Raw genomic sequence first — 18,278 nt, 5'->3', positions numbered from 1 at the left:
ATGTATTGATAAAAACAGCTGAACTTTGCTCCTCAGCTGAGTAAATATTAAGTTAGGAAGGAGGAAATTCGGTCCTGTCTAGTTTCTTTTGCGAGGAGCTGAGAGGTAAACAAAATATAAATTTCCTTTCAGGTAAAAAATAATATTGACTTACCTCTCTGGTCCCTCTTGGCCCTGAAAGCATCTCAAACAGTATTTGGCTTTGACTGGGCAGAAGTGGATTTTTAGGAAGGCAACTTTTTATTTGTTTTTTGCAAGGAACTATCTAGCAGAAGAAGACCACAGAAAGTCTTGGACTAACACATTTTATTCATTTATTGCATTTATATCCCACCTTTTTTCCTCCTAGGGGCTCAAGGTAGCATACATAGTTTTCCTTATTGAATCCCCACAACAACCCTGTGAGGTAGGTTAGGCTGAAAGGCGGAGACTGGCCCAAGGTCGCCCACTGAGCTTCATGGCCGAGTGGGGATTTGAACCCTGGCATTGCACATTTGGAAAAAGAGTGGATTTTGAAACTTTCAGTTTATGGATTGTTTCACAAAGTGTGAATCTGGTAGGCTCGCCTATAAAGGCAAAGGGAATCAAATTCATTCCTTGTTGGCATCTGTCTGTCATGGGACACAATGGAGGAGTGAAGCCTTTGGGGGGTGAAGTCAAGCCATTGGAGAGTTACAGTGCCTGCTGTGGCTTTAGAGACTGATGTGGACGAGGCATGTTTTGTTGCAGCCGGGGCAGAGGAAGGTGTCCGGTTGTACTGATGCAGATGCGCCATGGCGTTTCTTCTCTCTGCGCTCCTAGAGGTCATTCCTCCTCTGGTCACTGCTATGGATACACAACCTGACTGTCTGTCTGCAGGCACCGCACCGCGGTTGTCTTCAAGGGAATTCCACAGGGCAGGGTTGACGTTGCCAGCCTTCGTGTCAAGTTTGCAGACATCTTTGTATAGAATCATTGAATTACAGAGTTGGCAGGGACCCAACAGGCCTGGCGCCTGAAGCCAGCTCCCCATAGAGCACGTCCTTGGGGATCCTGTCATCTTCCATCTACCAAGCCAGCGTAGATGTCCTTGGGACCGGGACTGCAGGCATGCTGGGAATGTGGGTTAACACAACAATCTTAGCAAGGCAGGAAGTAGCTCTCAGCCTTGCTCAGAGATGCTGAGGAAGGAGACCTTTTTCATGCAAGGCAGATGTTCTATCACTGAGCTACAGCCCTTAAAAACAAAGCAGGATTCTAGTCCTCATGGGTTCTCCATGCCCATGATGGCATCGGTCTGTCTCAGAAGAAGTGGAGGACTGTGTCTTTTGGGTGGAGAGCTGGTTGAATAGGAACTCAGGAAGCTGCCTTATTTGGAGGCAAAAAAATTGTGGATTTAGCTTAGTATTGTCTACACTGACAGACAGCAGCTCTCCAGGGCTTTACGCAGGGAGATTCCCCCCACCCTACCTTCAGGCACAAGGGACTGCACCTATGACCTTTTTGCATAAAAACTATGTGTTGCACCACTAGGCTACGTAGCCCATGCAAAACATGTTTTAAAAACAAAAATCCAGCCTCTTGCCCCGTAGGTCTGAACAAAGTGAGCTATAAGCAACTTCTCCCCCCATCTCCACTTCCAGATTTAGATTCCAGGCTGCCTCTATGAAAAATGAAACTAAAGCTGATTCCTCGGCAGCCGGTGTCTGCCCTGGGAATTGAGCAGAGTTTATTTAAGGCCTTCTGGAAAAAGAAAAGAAAAAGGAAAAAAAAAACCTTAAGGCTGCCTGCACACGACTGCAATCGAGTAAATGTTTTTGCAATAATTCTCCCGGGGAACTGAAAACTCACCCTCCTGACTCAAGTTATGGAAATAGCAACATGGAAAAAGTAGCTATGGAAATAGTAATAGCATACAGACATTCATTTTGTGCCTATGTTTATGCGCAGTGCTGTGGGTGACATCCAAGGAAGTCATACATTCAGGGAGGGAACAATGGTCCAATTCAATGTATGGTAGGCGTCCGTTTTATGGTGCATTCATGGTGATTTGTGCTCATTGCATAGTGGAAAGCTCAGTTGGTTAGAGCGTGGCGCTGATAACGCCAAGATTGCAGGTTCGATTCCTGTATGGGGCAGCAGCATATTCCTGCATTGCAGGGGGATGGGCTGGATGATCTTCAGGGTCCCTCCAACTCTATGGTGGATATTTATAAGGGGGAAATCCTATGGCAAGATCTGCCAGGGCGAGCAGCTTAGGATTCGGTGGGTTTCCAGCTCAGCTGGCCTTAAGCCCCCAACCTCGGTTCTGTCAAAGATCTGTTGTTGTCATAACTTTATTTATATATTTATTGAGTTTGTATATCGCCTTTCCCCCCCACCAAGGAGCTTGAGGTGGTGTATATACTTCTCCCCCTCCTCATTTAATACTCACAACAGCCCTGTGAGGTACATTAGGCTCTGAGCTGAGGCTGATCTAGGTACCCCCAAAACGGGGATTTCCGGGGGCACGGGTACCAACTTGGATAAAATATGGGGAGGGGGCTTACACATAATTGATCACATGAAACAGTGCATGTACACCATTTGAAGGAGAATGTCCATCAACTTTGGGGGTCCTGGCCCCCTCAAATATTTTATTGGTGGGCCAAAGCCCCCTTGTTCCTAGGAGTTGGCTCCTATGTCTGGGACCAGAAGCATCTGGAGGCTGAGAAGAAGGAGGGTGTTCTGGAAAGAAAATGAATTGATGTTGATTTATATAGATGTATGTTAGCTGAATGTATGAAGCTGAGGCTACAGTACTTTGGCCACCTCATGAGAAGAGAAGACTCCCTGGAAAAGACCCCGATGTTGGGAAAGATGGAGGGCACAAGGAGAAGGGGACGACAGAGGGCGAGATGGCTGGACAGTGTTCTTGAAGCTACAAACGTGAGTTTGACCAAACTGCGGGAGGCAGTGCAAGACAGGAGTGCCTGGCGTGCTCTGGTCCATGGGGTCACGAAGAGTCGGACACCACTAAATGACTAAACAACAACAAATGTTAGCTGTACGCCAGCTCCCTCGGCCAGTAAAGCGAGATGAATGCCGCAGCCCCAGAGTCGTCCGTGACTGGACCTAATGGTCAGGGATCCCTTTACCTTTACCTAACTTTGTATTAATGTAACATTTTAATATGTAACTGTGTGTTGTCGGAATGTTTTGTTTTAAGCTGGCACTATGAACTTGCTTTGAGCTGCTTTTATAGCATCACTTGTGATATGTTTGTTGAGGACCGACATGTTTTATTGCTGTTGCTTATTTCATTTATGAATCATTTCCTATCAAGCATATCAAAGTGATTTCACAGTACTATATTGGATGCAAACTGCTATTAGCAGTAGATAGATAGATAGATGATAGATAGATAGATAGATAGATAGATAGAGTGGTATATAAATAAGTTAACTTTGACAGTGATAATATATTTGCTAATTCAACCATGGCCAATAAATGACCTTTAGACAATCCCTTCTGCAAAACATCTCCAGCCAATTCTGCCTCTTCCAGCACTGAATCTTGCAAGAGCTCAGTCATCATTCTCCCTTGGCTGCCTTCAGACCAATAAATGAAACAATGGATGAAGCGCTATATTTAAAAAAGGAAAAGAGGGGCGGGAAACCACTTAAAAGAAACAAAATCAATTTAAGGCAACCCCTCTCATGGATTCATAAATACATTTTTAAATATGATTCCCCGCTTTTTGGAAGATCAAAGAGGATGGGAAATGGAATATTTCACAGCTGGTAAGATCAAAGGAGGAAATATTTTGCTTACTTAATGTAATTATACCACAATACCGTAGGAGTCAAATATTTGTGTGCCTACTGATGACCTGCTTTCATCCTGCTTAGGATAGGGGCCTTCATATACAACCTACCTCAGCCAAGTAAAATGAGGGGGTGCAGGAAATCCCCTCAAAAACGGAGGCTCTCTTGGCAAGATAAAAATAAAAACTTCATTCATGAATCACTTCCTATGAAGCATATCAACCTGATTTCACAACAGAATTAAAAACACACGGAACAATTGCATGCACCACAATTCCCATGAAACCATTTTAACTATTTATAGGATTACTGGTAATGAAGGCAGTTAAACAATTGCACACCTAATTTTATTTATCTAATTTATACACTGCTCTTCCTCGCCACAGGGAGCCCAGGGCGGCAAAGAGATATATGATGCAAAAAAACAAAAACAAAGCAAAAACATTCTAAAACAGATTTTAACAGCCTCAAAGCAATTACAATGAAAAACGACTGAAACCAGTTAAAAAGATTATTCCACTCAGTGATCATGGGGTTGCCAGGAATAGTGTCCTTCGGCCACCAAATGTTTGCCAGCAATGTTTTAAAATTCCTCCTGAAAATTAATAATGATGCAGACAGGCACACCTCACTAGGTAGGGCATTCCACAGCTGCGGAGCCACCACTAGAAAGGCCCTGGCGTGAGTCAGCACAACCGGGGCAACCACCAACAAGACCTCTCAACTGCTGATTGTCAAGTCCCAGAGGCGCCAGCTTCTCCAGACGATTGAGGGGGGTCTGATGTGACGTCCTGATGTCATGCATGCAACGTCGCGAGGAGCTGGGGGGCAGAGCCAAATGCCCTCTGAACAATGAGGGATCCTGGCCCCTTAAAAAAAACCACATGAGGGATGGGGCAGCAAAGTGCCTTGGCTTCCAGGAGCCTATGTCCAAAGTGGTTAGCACTGGGGAAGGCGCACTTTGGAAAACTATTTCAAATCCAATACAGATACTAAATGGGATTTGTTGTTGTTTTTATCTCCACTTTGAATATTTGTTGGAAGAGGAAAGTCCAACAGGTGATGGCAGGTAGTGAATTCTATAAAGTAATAATATAACAGTCCTAGTAAAGGTAAAGGGACCCCTGACCATTAGGTCATCTCGCATTGTTGGCCGAGGGAGCCTGCGTACAGCTTCCAGGTCATGTGGCCAGCATGACAAAACCAGAGCAGCACACGGAAATGCCATCTACCTTCCCGCCAGGTTTAGCTACTTGCACTTTGTGCTTTCGTACTGCTAGGTTGGCAGGAGCAGGAACCGAGCAACGGGAGCTCACCCCATCGCAGGGATTTGAACCGCCGACCTTCCGATCGGCAAGCCCTAGGCTCTATGGTTTAACCCACAGCGCCACCCGCATCCCAGAACAGTCCTAGTAAAAACAGTCAAATGATTCCAGTGGAAAGCCATCAAACCAGTCGCCATAGCCTCTGCTACTCCTTCTCTCTACAGAGCAGGTGTGGGGTAGCTTTAACCCTCCAGATATTGCTGAACTGCAACTCCCATGCTCTGCTTTTGGTCACACTTGCAACATCCTGGAGACCAAAGGATCCCAACCAACACATACTATAGGCAGGTAGTGAGTGAGGTGTAGTTCAGTGGCAGATCGCGTGTTTTGGGTGCAGAAGGCCTCATGCTACAGTGTCAGGGTTGGACCGGGGAGATCTGGGTTCCAATCCCCCACTCAGCTATGCAGCTCTCACTAGGCCAGTGATGGCCAAACGTAGCCCTCCAGCTGTTTTGGGACTACAGTTCCCATCATCCCTGACCACTGGTCCTGTTAGCTAGGGATGGTGGGAGTTGTAGTCCCCAAACAGCTGGAGGGCCAGGTTTGGCCATCATTGCACTAGGTGTTTGTGAGCCAGATGTTCTCTCTCAGCCTAGCCTACCTCACAGGGTCATTGTGAGAAGATGGGAGGAGGGGAAGAAGTCACATCAGCACCATACATTTAAAGCAAACCCCCCTCCCCTGAATTATGGGAACTAGTTTGTTAGGAGTACATTGTAAGTACACTAGGGGGAAACTACAATTCCCATGAATTTTGTGGGGGCAGGGGAGCAAGGTAGTTTAAACGTGCGGATGTGACCTGAGTCATGTCTGCTACCTTGAGCTCCTAGGGTGAGATATAAATAAAATAAAATGGATATATTTGGCCTCTTAACAGCAGCTGGCTTGGGAACAAATAACAAGCAAACCTCTCCGTTCCCTTCTCTCTCCCGACTTTTGATTTAAATGCTTTTAACAGGGTTTTCTAAAGCAGGAACAAAAAGCAAAGGTTAATATTTAATTAGGTGGCTTTTTGATACATATATATATCCTGCCTGCTTTCTTTGCCTGAGAGAAAACCTGACAAGGAGGTTGTTCTAAAAGCAGATCAGAGAGAGAGAGAGATGTTTATACATCCCGGCGTGTCGAGTTAGGGAGGCTTCACCTTTTTGTAGTTGTTGTGACAGATGAACAAAGAGAGAGTGTTGTAAGTGTGTCAATCCTTCACACACAGCCTGTCAGAAAAGGGGCATCGCTCACTGACAGAACATCTGCTCTGGGTTCAATTACCTGGTAGGCCTGGCAAAGGCCCGGTGAAGGTCAGAGACTCTCAGGACCAGGGGCCAGATTTACATCTTTGTCCGGCCCTTGGGACTTTCTCCTTGCCATAGCCTTCCTCTCCCCAAATCACACCCCTCACCTGTCCTGCTCAGTACCCTACATGTTGGAACATAGCATTAAACTCTTGCTTCCCAGGGTGCAGGATTGACAGGGTGTGTGAAGGCAGCCCAGTATGGGGACATTTTAAATGCTTGATGTTTTACTGTGGTTTTATCCATTGTTGGAAGCGGTCCAAAGTGGCTGGGGCAACTCAGGAAGATGGACAGCATATTATTATTATTATTATTATTATTATTATTATTATTATTATTATTATTATTCCTGCTGCACAAAGGTGACATTTACTTCTGTTGCCCTGGCATGTTTGGCCCTGGAAGGGAATGTGACCCCCCCCTCCGGCTACAAAAGGTCTCCCTTCCTAGGCAGGGTTCCCAGACCTGCAGGTGATCTCTGAAATCTTGCCTGGCCCCCTCCTGGTGGCAGGTATGGGCCTGAGTCTGCAGCCAGGTGAGAGTGCCTTGAATAATAAAAATTAAAAAAATTAAGACTGTATATGCTGCTGGCAAGCTTTAGCCCAGCAGGAGCTAGCTGGAAATTACAGCACAAGACATTCTGCAGGGTCTGTCCTCCTGTGCTCTCCTCTCCCAATTAACCTCCGTCTCCAGGGCTCAGCCATCCCCACGGCATCACCAGAGGCAGCCCCTAGGTCTCAGCTTTGGACGCTGAAATCGCAGGCTGTGGAGTCTGGCAACACTATCCCCAAATGTAGACAACACTAAGTTGCATGGGCTGAGAATCTGACTCGGATCAAGGCAACCTCCCATGGACCATATTAGGGGAGGGGCTGTAGTTCATTGGTAGAGCACCCACTTTACATGCAGAAGGTCCCCAGCATCTCATAAGTGGGGCTGGAGAAGATTTCCTCTCCCCGAAACCCTGAAGAGTCACTGCCAGTCAGCGTAGAAGACTATACTGAGCTAGGTGAGCCAATAGCCTGACTGCTGTAAGGCAACTTCTTGTGTTTCTATTAAAACCAGCCCTTAATTCAAAGCTAGCATCTTGCTTTGCTTGTAGGGGAAGGGCCATTGCTCAGCAGCAGAGCACCTGGTTTGCATGCAGATGTCCCAGGCTCAATCCCTGGTATTCCCAGGTAGGGCTGCAATGGGCCGTCTGAAACACAGGGCAGTCTCTGCCGGTCAGTGTAGACAGTGTTGAGTTAGTGTAAGAAGTCAGCTTCTGAAGTATTCTAATTCTATGTTTGCTGCTGACACAGGACCTCGGAGGACTTGCCCCTCGCAAATTCAGGGTGTGCCTTCAGGAGAAGCAAGAGTTTAGTAGGTGTTGTAGGACATACAGCTCCAGGTCTCGGCCTCCCGCCCCCTTGCTCCCTTTTGAAACAAGCCCTCTGTCCAGATGCTGTGGGGTTGCCGACCAGGATTTCATGAGTTTGAAAGCAAAGACAGGAACAGCTGTGAATGGAAGATGGGAATGACTTCGAGCCAACTTCTCAGACGGGTTCCCCACTCTCCTGGGCCCCAGCGCGGTATTTTGATTAAACGCTTAATGTGCACGGTAATTAAGAAAATCCATTAGAGTTAAGGAAAGTCATTTGGAAATTGTTAATTGAACTTGTTGGTTGGGAGGGTTTGGATCTGCCGGCGAGCAAAACGAGAACGACTGTGTCAGCTGCTTCTAAATTGTGGTTAGTTGGTTTTTTTTGTTCTTAGCAGATCCTTGATCAGAGAGTTGGAAGGGGCACCTCAGAGGCCATCCATCTAGTGCAACCCGCTGCTTGATGCAGGAAGAGGGGTGGCCAGTGGGTAGAGCTGCCCATGAGAGCACCTGGCCTCCTGTCAGCCATGTTCCTATGCTTACTGGGAGGTGGAGAGGTGGGGCGCAGTGCTGGCATTGGCGCAGTGCAGACAGTGATGGGAGCGTCACTGCGCTGGCATCCTCACTGCCTCACCCCTCCCTCTCTTGGAGAGAACATAGAATGGCCGGCTGGGTCAGTATCCTGTTCTCACAGCGGCCAGCCAGATGCCCCAATAGGAAAGCCCTCAAGCACAACAACTCTCCCCACTTGTGATTTCCAGCAATTGGGATTCGGAGGCATTTACTGCCTATGACAGTGGAGGGAGAACACAGTCACTGTGGTTGGTAGCCTGGTCCTCTGTGAATGTGTCTAATCCTCTTTTAAAGCCATTAAAAGTTGGTGTCTACTGCTGCCTCTTGTAGGAGCGCATTTTGTTGTTTAACCATGTGCTGTCAGGAATGTCCAGAGGGAGCAATCAACTATTTAAGTACACTTAAAGTTAGGGGAAAGACATGTCCATCAGTCCTACATCTCTCAGCTACCTCGATGAGGCAGTTACCGCAACAGAGCCCCTAAACTCGGCTTATGTATCTCCCCCACCCGAGCTGCATGCAAGCAGACGAAGACTACGCCTGTGTGTAACCTGCTTCTGCTCCTCCCTCTTCGGTCCTCTTCTGGTCCTGCGAGACAGTGGAGCAGGAGAGGTGGGGGCAGGAGAAGAAGGAGGAGGAGGTGTGGAAGCCCTTGACACTACCAGCCTGACCCATCTCTCTCCCTCTTCCTGCCCCTGTTCTTCCCTCTCCAATCCTGTACCTTCTCCTGACTCTCATCTCCCAGCTATTACAAGCTTCCCCAGACTACAAGTCAGTCTCCAACCCTCTTTCTTCTGGTGCCCCCTCATCTGTATCCAGACAGTCCCTGACCTCTGCATAGCTAGCTGTAAACCTGGAGCAGCCAACATGGCTCCCTCCAGATGACATGGACTACAACTTCCATTGGCTATGATGGCTGGAGCTGATGGGAATTGTAGTCCAAAACATCTAGAAGGCATTGTGTTAGAAATCCCTGCTGTAAGCAGAGGGCCAAAAACACCATGAAATGAACAGCAGATTCCTTTGCATGACTTCCCATCCCGTTCTCATGAACTCATTTATAAGAATGGCAGCCGAAATGACCAAGGAACCGTTCATGTAGGTCAGCCTAAAATACAACCCATTGTTTACTCTAAAGTAAGTGCTCTTTGAGTAAATGAGATCATAACATTTGACTTCTTTATAATATATATTATTTGCTTTCTGAGTCTGAGCAACGATGCCTAGTGGCATGTTTTCTGTTCCTCGACAGAAACTGAGCTTTCCCCATTTTTATTCAAAATACCCAGGGATGATGCAGAATGAGTCACAGGAGGACAGAAGGCCACCCAGTTTGTTCTGATTTGTAAGAGTGAGGTACCGAAGAGAGGCAATTGCTCATTTCACCACTTCGAATCTCCTCCATCTCTTTGACTAGCCCACATATTATCGAACGCCGGAATGATTCATGAGCACATCGCACACGCCTTGCAAACATGTTTGTGAACCTCCTGTTACTTCCACCTATTTCTCTTTGACGTTAAAGTTGGAAGGCAAACACAACCGACAGCAAAAAGTCTTATAGCACCTTAAAGACTAAGACCCCCATCCGTACTGTATGTTTAAAGCAGTATGATAACACTTTTACTGCTACAGTTTCTCCCAAAGGATCCTGGGAGCTGTTCCTTGTTAGCGGCTGAGAGCGGTTAGAATATCCCTATTCCCTTCCCTGAGCTACAATTCTCAGTGGGGTTAACAATCAATACTTCTTTCCAGGGAACTCTGGGAAATGTAGTTCTGGGAGGGGAACAGGGGCCTCTCTTCTAACAACTCCCAGCAAACCCAGACTCTCAGCTCCCCAGAATCTTTGAAGGAATCCCAGTGCATTAAATGTTTGGTGCTGATGCAGCCTAATACATTTATCACGGGAAAATTTAGTAAACTAACGAGCCTGCTTCATCAGATGCATTAAGTCTCTCGGATACCGCAGCCTAGTGGTTAGAGCACACATATGCAAAACACCCCAGGCTCGACCCCCAACATCTCCAAGCAGGGCTGGGATACAAGCCTGTCTGAAACCTTGGAGAGCCACTGGAAGTCAATGTTAAACAGGAATAGTCAAGGCGGTGGACTCATCCTGCTGCTCCAACTCCCATCATTAGGCCATCAGGCAGCTCACCTAAAATCAGTATTACAGAAAATGCCTGCATTCACCTTTCAGAGCTGCAATTATTATTATTATTTCAGGTGCCAGCCAGCATGAGTTTTCTGGGCTTCGATCCCTGGTGTGTGTGGTTTTTTTTAGCAAGATAAAAGCCCCACATAGCCATGCTGAATGGCAGCCTTGATGCAAAGAATAGTTTATTTTCATGTGATAATTAAACTCCCACAGCAGATGCTCCCGTTCAGGCTTCAGGTTATTTCTCCAGTGTGTTTGTGCCACCTTAAAATATGCATGATTTGATGAATCTGGGCATTAAACAATTTCATCTAATTAATGAGAGAATCAGACGTGCAGCTGTTTCCAAGTGCAAAAGGAACCAGGTGCAAACTGCGAAGGGGAAGGTTGCTGGGTTGCAATGTGGACTCAGCTTTTTCCTGCATCTGCCCGCACCTCTCTCCCTTCTGCTAAAACTGCAGAAATCTAGTGGGAAGTTCTGGTGATTTGATACAGATGATTAAACACACACCCCCATACACATGTCACAGAGGTGGAGTTTGAAACCCAAGAGCCTGCTGGAACTGGCCAATGGCCCATCTAGTCCAGCAACCTGTTCTCACAGGGACCAACCAGTTGTTGCAGAATCCATTTGCCAAAAAGTCTCTGGAAGGGCCCTAGTTGTCAAATGCCATGCAGACATTGACACTAGGGTTTTTTTCCTACCTGCCTGGGCCTGTAACCACAGCAAGCACCCAGAGATTTTAGCAGGCTACACTACTGCAGATCCTGATGTTGTGCAGCCTTGAGATGAGTTTACCAATTCAGTGAGGACTAGAGACCTGGATCTTCTTGCTAAAACCCAGTCCTATGATCTCAGGCAGAGATGTTATGTATTCCCAACTGCCCACATTTACTAAGGACCCTGGGTTAGAATACACACACACACACACACACACACAGTGTGAGAGCCAGTGTGGTGCAATGGTTAATGTGTTGGTCTAGGACCTGGGAGACCAGGGTTCAAATCCCCTCTCAGCTACAAAGCTCGCTGGGTGACCTTGGGCCAGTCACTGCATCTCAGCCAAACCTACCTTGCAGGGTTGTTGTGAGGATAAAATGGGAAGGAGGAAAACCATGTTTGACACTCTGAGTTCCTTAGTGAAAAATGTGAGTGTGTGTGGCTTATGTTATTCTGCAAAAGACCCCATATGCTGACAGAGCTTTGAACAACCCCTTCTTTTCCCTGCCACCGAAGCCACTGCATTTCCTGGCATGCCATCCTCTGATTCCTAAACTGGTTTGACAGCTCAGATTGTGCTGATGTTAACAGACCCTCTGTCAACTTCATGCTTCCCTGCTCGGGGCTCTCTGTGTTGTGTATTGAGTCAAAGGATTTTATATCTGTATTATTATTGTCTGTATTTGCATTAGGATAAAGTAACTGCCTTTTGGTTCCAGAGGGTACAGCTACTATTGGTTCATTTAAGCTGCTGTATTTGGATCCTCTGTCTTATTGGTTTCCTCCAAAAGGCAGCACTGTGATTGCTTGATATTGTTCCCTCCAAAATGTATCCCTTCCTAGCTAGTCCCCTGTTCCTATAAATGTAGCTTTCCTCTCCTCAGTCTTCAGTCTTGTTCACTTTAATAAAGAGCTGTTACTAGAGAACTGTCTCCAGCATGTTTTGTCAAGAGAGCTGAAATCACAAACCCCACGTCACAACAACTGGCGACGAGGATGGGATCCGGAATGCTGAGGAGCGGTTAAACACAACCCTGCCTCAGAGTCCGGATTGCAGCTGAGAACAAGACTCACTGGCCAGCTGAGAAGACGACCCTGCCCGCTAGGACAATGGAGAGTCCAAGGGTATTGGAGCCCTTCCAGCCATCAGAGCCCCACACCTGGGAAGACTACGTCGAACGCTTCGAGTTCTTTGCAGTGGCTCAAGGGATCACCGATGCCAGCAAAAGAAGGGCCACATTCCTGAGCTACTGTGGGCCCGAGACCTTCAAGCTGGCCAAGGCATTACTTGCTCCAGCGAAGCTGAGTGAGACATCTCTCAAAGATATTCTTGCCTGCCTAACAAGCCACTTGGCGCCTACTGAGACCAAGATGGCCCGGCGGATGGAGTTCCATAAGAGGCAGCAGCATGCTGGGGAGTCTGTATCCACATTTCTGGCTGAACTCCGGAAGCTCGCTCAGCACTGCGGCTTCCAAAATCTGGAAGAGACTCTCCTGGATCGGTTTATTGGTGGTCTGAGCAGCAAGAAAGCCAGAAGACGCATCGTGGCTAAAGAAGAGGTTACCCTTGCTTCAGCCTTGAAAGAGGCCACCGCCACGGAGAATTATGAAAGAGAGGAGCTTGATGCCAGTCGCAAGGCCACTAAGCCACAGATAGAAGTTGCGCATGCCATGGACGAGCTAGAGGCTACTCCGAGCCAGAGCCCAGTCCGTGGGGTCGAGTCGGTGCGTCAGGCCTGCACAGTGCACAGAGATTGCCGAGGCAGTTGCCCAGGTTGTGGCGGAAACCATGAAAGGAAGAGTTGTCGTTTCAGGGATGCTATCTGCCGGACGTGCGGAAAGACGGGTCACATCGCCAGGGTCTGTAGATCGGCGGCGTCGGGAGCGACAGGAGCACCTAGACTGGAGCATCGCAGACCGCCCACAGCAACTCGTTTTCTAAAGGACTGCCACTACGTAACGGAGATCAACGGGAGGGCCGTGCAGTTTCCAGCGCAAGGCAAGGCACACGTCAAGGTGAAGATTGAGGGTCAGCAGTGCGACATGGAGGTGGACTCCGGATCCGCATTCACCATCGTGTCGGACCAGACCGCGAAGACATTCTTCCCCAGGGGTAAGTTGCCCCCTCTGGAGCCCTTTCCGGCAACCTTGCAGTCGTACTCAGCAGGCCGCATCCATGTTATGGGAATGTGTGCCGTGAGAGTACAGTTCCGGGACAAACAGGCTGTACTCAAACTGGTGATTGTGAAGGGCAGTCGCCCCAGTCTCCTGGGCACTGACTGGTTCCCTGCCCTGGGACTGAGTATCTCAGGGCTTAATTCAATCCAAACCTGCCCTGAGATGAGTGAGGTATTATGCAAGGAATTTGCTGGTCTCTTTAATGGAAAACTGGGTTGTTATAAAGGGCCCCCAGTTGACTTCGAGTTGGACCCCGGGGTGGCTCCAATCCGACTCAAACCAAGGCGAGTGCCATTTGCACTGCAACCCAAGATCGAGGCAGAGCTGGATAAATTGGTCAAGCAGGGAGTTCTCTCACCCGTGGACTCTGCTAAGTGGGAGACTCCAATCGTCACGCCCCTTAAAGCAAATGGGGAAGTCAGGATATGTGCAGATTACAAATGTACTATCAATAAGGCACTCAGGGGAAACTCATACCCCATTCCAGTCGTATCACATCTGTTGGCTAAACTGGCTGGGGGCAAGGTGTTCGCCAAAATTGACCTGGCACAAGCTTACCAACAGCTGCCAGTAACCCCACAATCAGCGGAAGCACAGACTATTGTCACACATAAAGGGGCGTTCAGAGTTAACAGATTACAGTTCGGAGTTTGTGTGGCCCCAGGGATTTTTCAAGGGCTCATGGAACGCCTGTTAAGAGGTCTGCCGGGGGTCTTGCCATTTTTTGATGATGTTTTGATTGCTGGAAAAGACCCACAGGAACTGGTTGCGCGTGTCCGTGCAGTGTTGCTCAAGTTCAAGGAGGTGGGGTTGCAACTGAAAAAAGAAAAATGCAGTTTTGGGGTGCCAACTGTGGATTTCTTGGGGTTTAAAATTGATGCATCAGGCATCCACCCCACAGATGCTAAGATTAAGGCCATCATCGAGGCACCACGACCACAGAACAAGACGGAGTTGCAGTCATTCCTGGGACGATAATCCCAGCACCACTGAGAAACAGGGTTCTTGAGACGCTTCACATGGGACACCCGGGAATGGTCAGGATGAAGTCGCTAGCCCGATGTTATGTGTGGTGGCCTGGAATGGACCAGAACATAGAACAATGGGTACGAACATGCAAGGCATGCCAAGAGGTGCGGCCAGAAGTGGCCAGAGCACCAGTCCACTGGTGGGAGCAGTCCAGGACTCCCTGGAGCCGGCTGCACATAGATTTTGCTGGGCCATTCCAAGGGAAGGTCTTTTTGGTTATCGTTGATGCATATTCCAAATGGTTAGAAGTGGCGATGGTCCCTAGCATGGCATCAGCTGCCGTAATCAAGGTGTTGAGGCAGCTGTTTGCTACCCACGGGTTACCTGAGACCATTGTATCAGATAATGGGGCAGCTTTTGTATCCCAAGAATTCAGGGCATTCTTGGCTGATAACTTTATAAGAGGGGTCACATCCGCGCCCTTTCACCCATCCTCCAATGGGCAGGCTGAGCGCATGGTAAGAACAGCCAAAGAATCCATTGCGCGCTTAATGGAGGGTAACTGGTCGGCTCGCATTGCGCGAATGTTATTTTTGCAGCATGCGACGCCGTGTACTGCGACGGGCAAGTCGCCAGCCGAGCTGCTCTTAGGTAGAAGACTGGTAACGGTGCTGGATTATGTCCACCCAGATAAAATGCCAAACCGTAATTCAAGAGCAACCCCCCAGGCTGAGACTGACACAACAAGGTATCTCGCCCCTGAAGATCTGGTCTGGGTGAGGAACTATTCACGAGGTCCGCGGTGGGTGGCCGGTGTGATCACCCGGGCTAGTGGACCTGTGTCCTATTATGTGACCTTGGAAAATGGGCAAGTTTGGAAGAGACATATAGATCAGCTGAGGCGCCGGGCGCTCAGCAGGGAGGAGTCAGATAATTCATCCCTGGCTAATGACGCACAGCTGCAAGACCAGAGTGAAAATGGTCCAGAGGTACAGTCACCAGGGGCTTCAGCAAATGAACCAGGGTCTGCTAGTCCTCATGATGACGAGGTACAGGTCGGGGACCCTGAGATGTCTGGGACTCCATCTGTTCCTGATGAAACCCCTATAGCAGCCCCTCCACCACAGGTAACACCCAATCCAGAACCTGCAACACCTGTTGTCAGGAGATCAGGTAGAAGTTGTAGGACCCCACAGTACCTGAGGGATTACGTCTGCTGTGCTCACTAGGGGGGGAGGGGTGTTGTGTATTGAGTCAAAGGATTTTATATCTGTATTATTATTGTCTGTATTTGCATTAGGATAAAGTAACTGCCTTTTGGTTCCAGAGGGTACAGCTACTATTGGTTCATTTAAGCTGCTGTATTTGGATCCTCTGTCTTATTGGTTTCCTCCAAAAGGCAGCACTGTGATTGCTTGATATTGTTCCCTCCAAAATGTATCCCTTCCTAGCTAGTCCCCTGTCCCTATAAATGTAGCTTTCCTCTCCTCAGTCTTCAGTCTTGTTCACTTTAATAAAGAGCTGTTACTAGAGAACTGTCTCCAGCATGTTTTGTCAAGAGAGCTGAAATCACAAACCCCACGTCACAACACTCTGTATTTTATTGAGACAGAAAACATCCCTCTCCTTTAGGCCTTCTCAAAATAGCAGCAGCAGTCTAGGGAGGCAATGATTTGTTAAGCAAAGTGCTCTCTTTTTCTTTCTTTTTGCAGGGCGGGGTGTTATGTTGTTTTTGTTCTCTCCGAGTTGAGTTGAAAGCCACCCCTCCTTCAATCTAGTCCTCCAAGGTATGACCCACTGATCTCCTGTGCCTTTAAGATCAGCTTGATAAACATAAATCTGCAGGTGGAGGGTAAACGAGGAGCTGCTACTGCTAACATCTGCATGCCAAGGGCGCCTCCAGAATGTCTGCACTCTGCAGGAGTGATTAAGCCGCAGACCTGAATGTCAGCTTTGCCTGCTTAAAGTGCATTAAGGCCTAGGGTGCCCTTAGACACCCACCTTGGCACACTCCAAGGCCTGCTGCCCCTACTAGTTTTTTTATTTTAAATTGTCATACAACCATAGAATTGTACAATTGGAAGGAATCACGAGGGTCATCTAGTCCAACCCCCTGTAATGCAGGAATCTTTTGCCCAACCCGGGTTTTGAACCCATGACCCTGAGATTAAGAGTCCCACGCTTCACCAACTGAGCTATCCCATCAATATCTGAGCTTCGCCCGTTTTCCTCCTGTGTGATGGGCAAACAATACTTTCTTAAATTTCCCAAATATGCCCCTGGGCCCAAAAAGGTTGGAATTCCCTGATCTAATCCAATGTTTTTGCTCAACGCAGGATAGAAAGTAAGTACAGTCTCCTTGATAGGTGGCTCTCCAGCTTCTAGGAACATTGGAAGCTGCCTTAAACTGAGTCACACCATTGGTCCATCTAACTCAGTATTCTCTACACTGATTGGCAGCAACAGCTCTGCAGGGTTTAAAGCAGGGTTCTCTCCCAGCGGCTGGGGATTAAACCTGGGACCTTCTGCATGCAAAGCAGGTGCTCTATTGCTGAGCTATGGCTGTTCCCCTAAGAATAAAGCAAGATTCCAGTCCTCATGGTTTGGATTTAAATGAGAACAGAAGATGCACTTTCTTCTTTCGTTCTAACAGACCTGCAGCCTGCCCAGTCCTGACCTAAAGGTGTGAGATCTGTTAGGGGCAGGGATGGCTGGCGGGGAGGGGCCTCACTGCGCACCTGAGGATCTCCGGGGGGGGGCGCACTGCTTAACAGCGTGCATAGTTAAACTACGGAACTCATCCCCACAGGAGGTAATGATGGCTACCAAGTTAGCAGGCTTTAAAAGAGGATTAGACAAATTCGTGGAGTTGCTGGGAATTGCAATTGGGGAGAGTGCTGTTTTGGGCTTCCCATTGGGGTACCTGGTGGGCTATTGTGGGGAGAGGACGCTGTGCTAATTGGGTCACCGGCCTAATCCAGCGGCAGGTCTCTTGGGATGCTCTGTCCTGTCCCGTCCCCGCTCTGTGTTTCCTATTGTTAGTCTGCCACCTTCAGGTAATCCCTGGAATCGCTGAACAGCAATAACTGCAAGGCAATCTCCTACCAGCAGATGCTGGGATTGATCCCAGGACCTTCTACATACAAAAGGCTGCACACTTCATCTCCCTTAGAAATAAAAGAGGGTTCCAGTCTTCATAGGATCATAGTATTGTACAGTTGGAAGGGACCACGAGGGTCGTCTAGTGCAACCCCCTTCAATGCAGGAATCTTTTGCCCAACGGTGGGGCACGAACCCACGACCCTGAAATTGAGAGTCTCATGCGGTTCTGCATTAAAAGCTGATTTAAACAGGAACACAGGAAGCTACTTTAAACCGAGTTACATCATCATTACATCCATCTAGCTCAATATTGTCTACACTAGCTGGCAGCACCTCTCTCCAGGGAGCCCCAGATTAAGGCAGTTTGGAGACCTTGGGAGGACCAAATTTAATCGCATCATGATAAGTAAGACCTCGTTCTCATCTTTACCTATTCAACGGTAGTAGAACCTCGCTGAAATGTTAGCATTGATGAAAATATTGTTGATAAATTTATAAGTTTTAGCAAGTTTACAGAAGTAAACAGAACATTCAGAAGAGAATAATAGCTATGTAAAATAGTCTGTTTTCTAAAAAAAAATAATTTGGCAAGAGATTATGAGGCCCTGGGATGCAGCCCACTCGGCCCGTATGTAAATCCGGCACAGTCTCCAGACTGGGGGCATCCCCACCCCAGCCTGATTCAAAGCAGATCCTAGTAAGGGCCGAATATAGTCAAAATCCCAATATCATTCTTGCAAAGCGTCCCCCTCGCCCCCCCCCAAAAGGTGCAATTGCCGAGCACGCAAGAAGCCGCGGCATCGCTAACGTCCCGG

This window comes from Zootoca vivipara, chromosome 14 (assembly GCF_965207765.1).
Source record: "Zootoca vivipara chromosome 14, rZooViv2.hap1.1, whole genome shotgun sequence".
NCBI lineage: Eukaryota > Metazoa > Chordata > Lepidosauria > Squamata > Lacertidae > Zootoca > Zootoca vivipara.
This window is presented reverse-complemented; position numbering follows the sequence as displayed.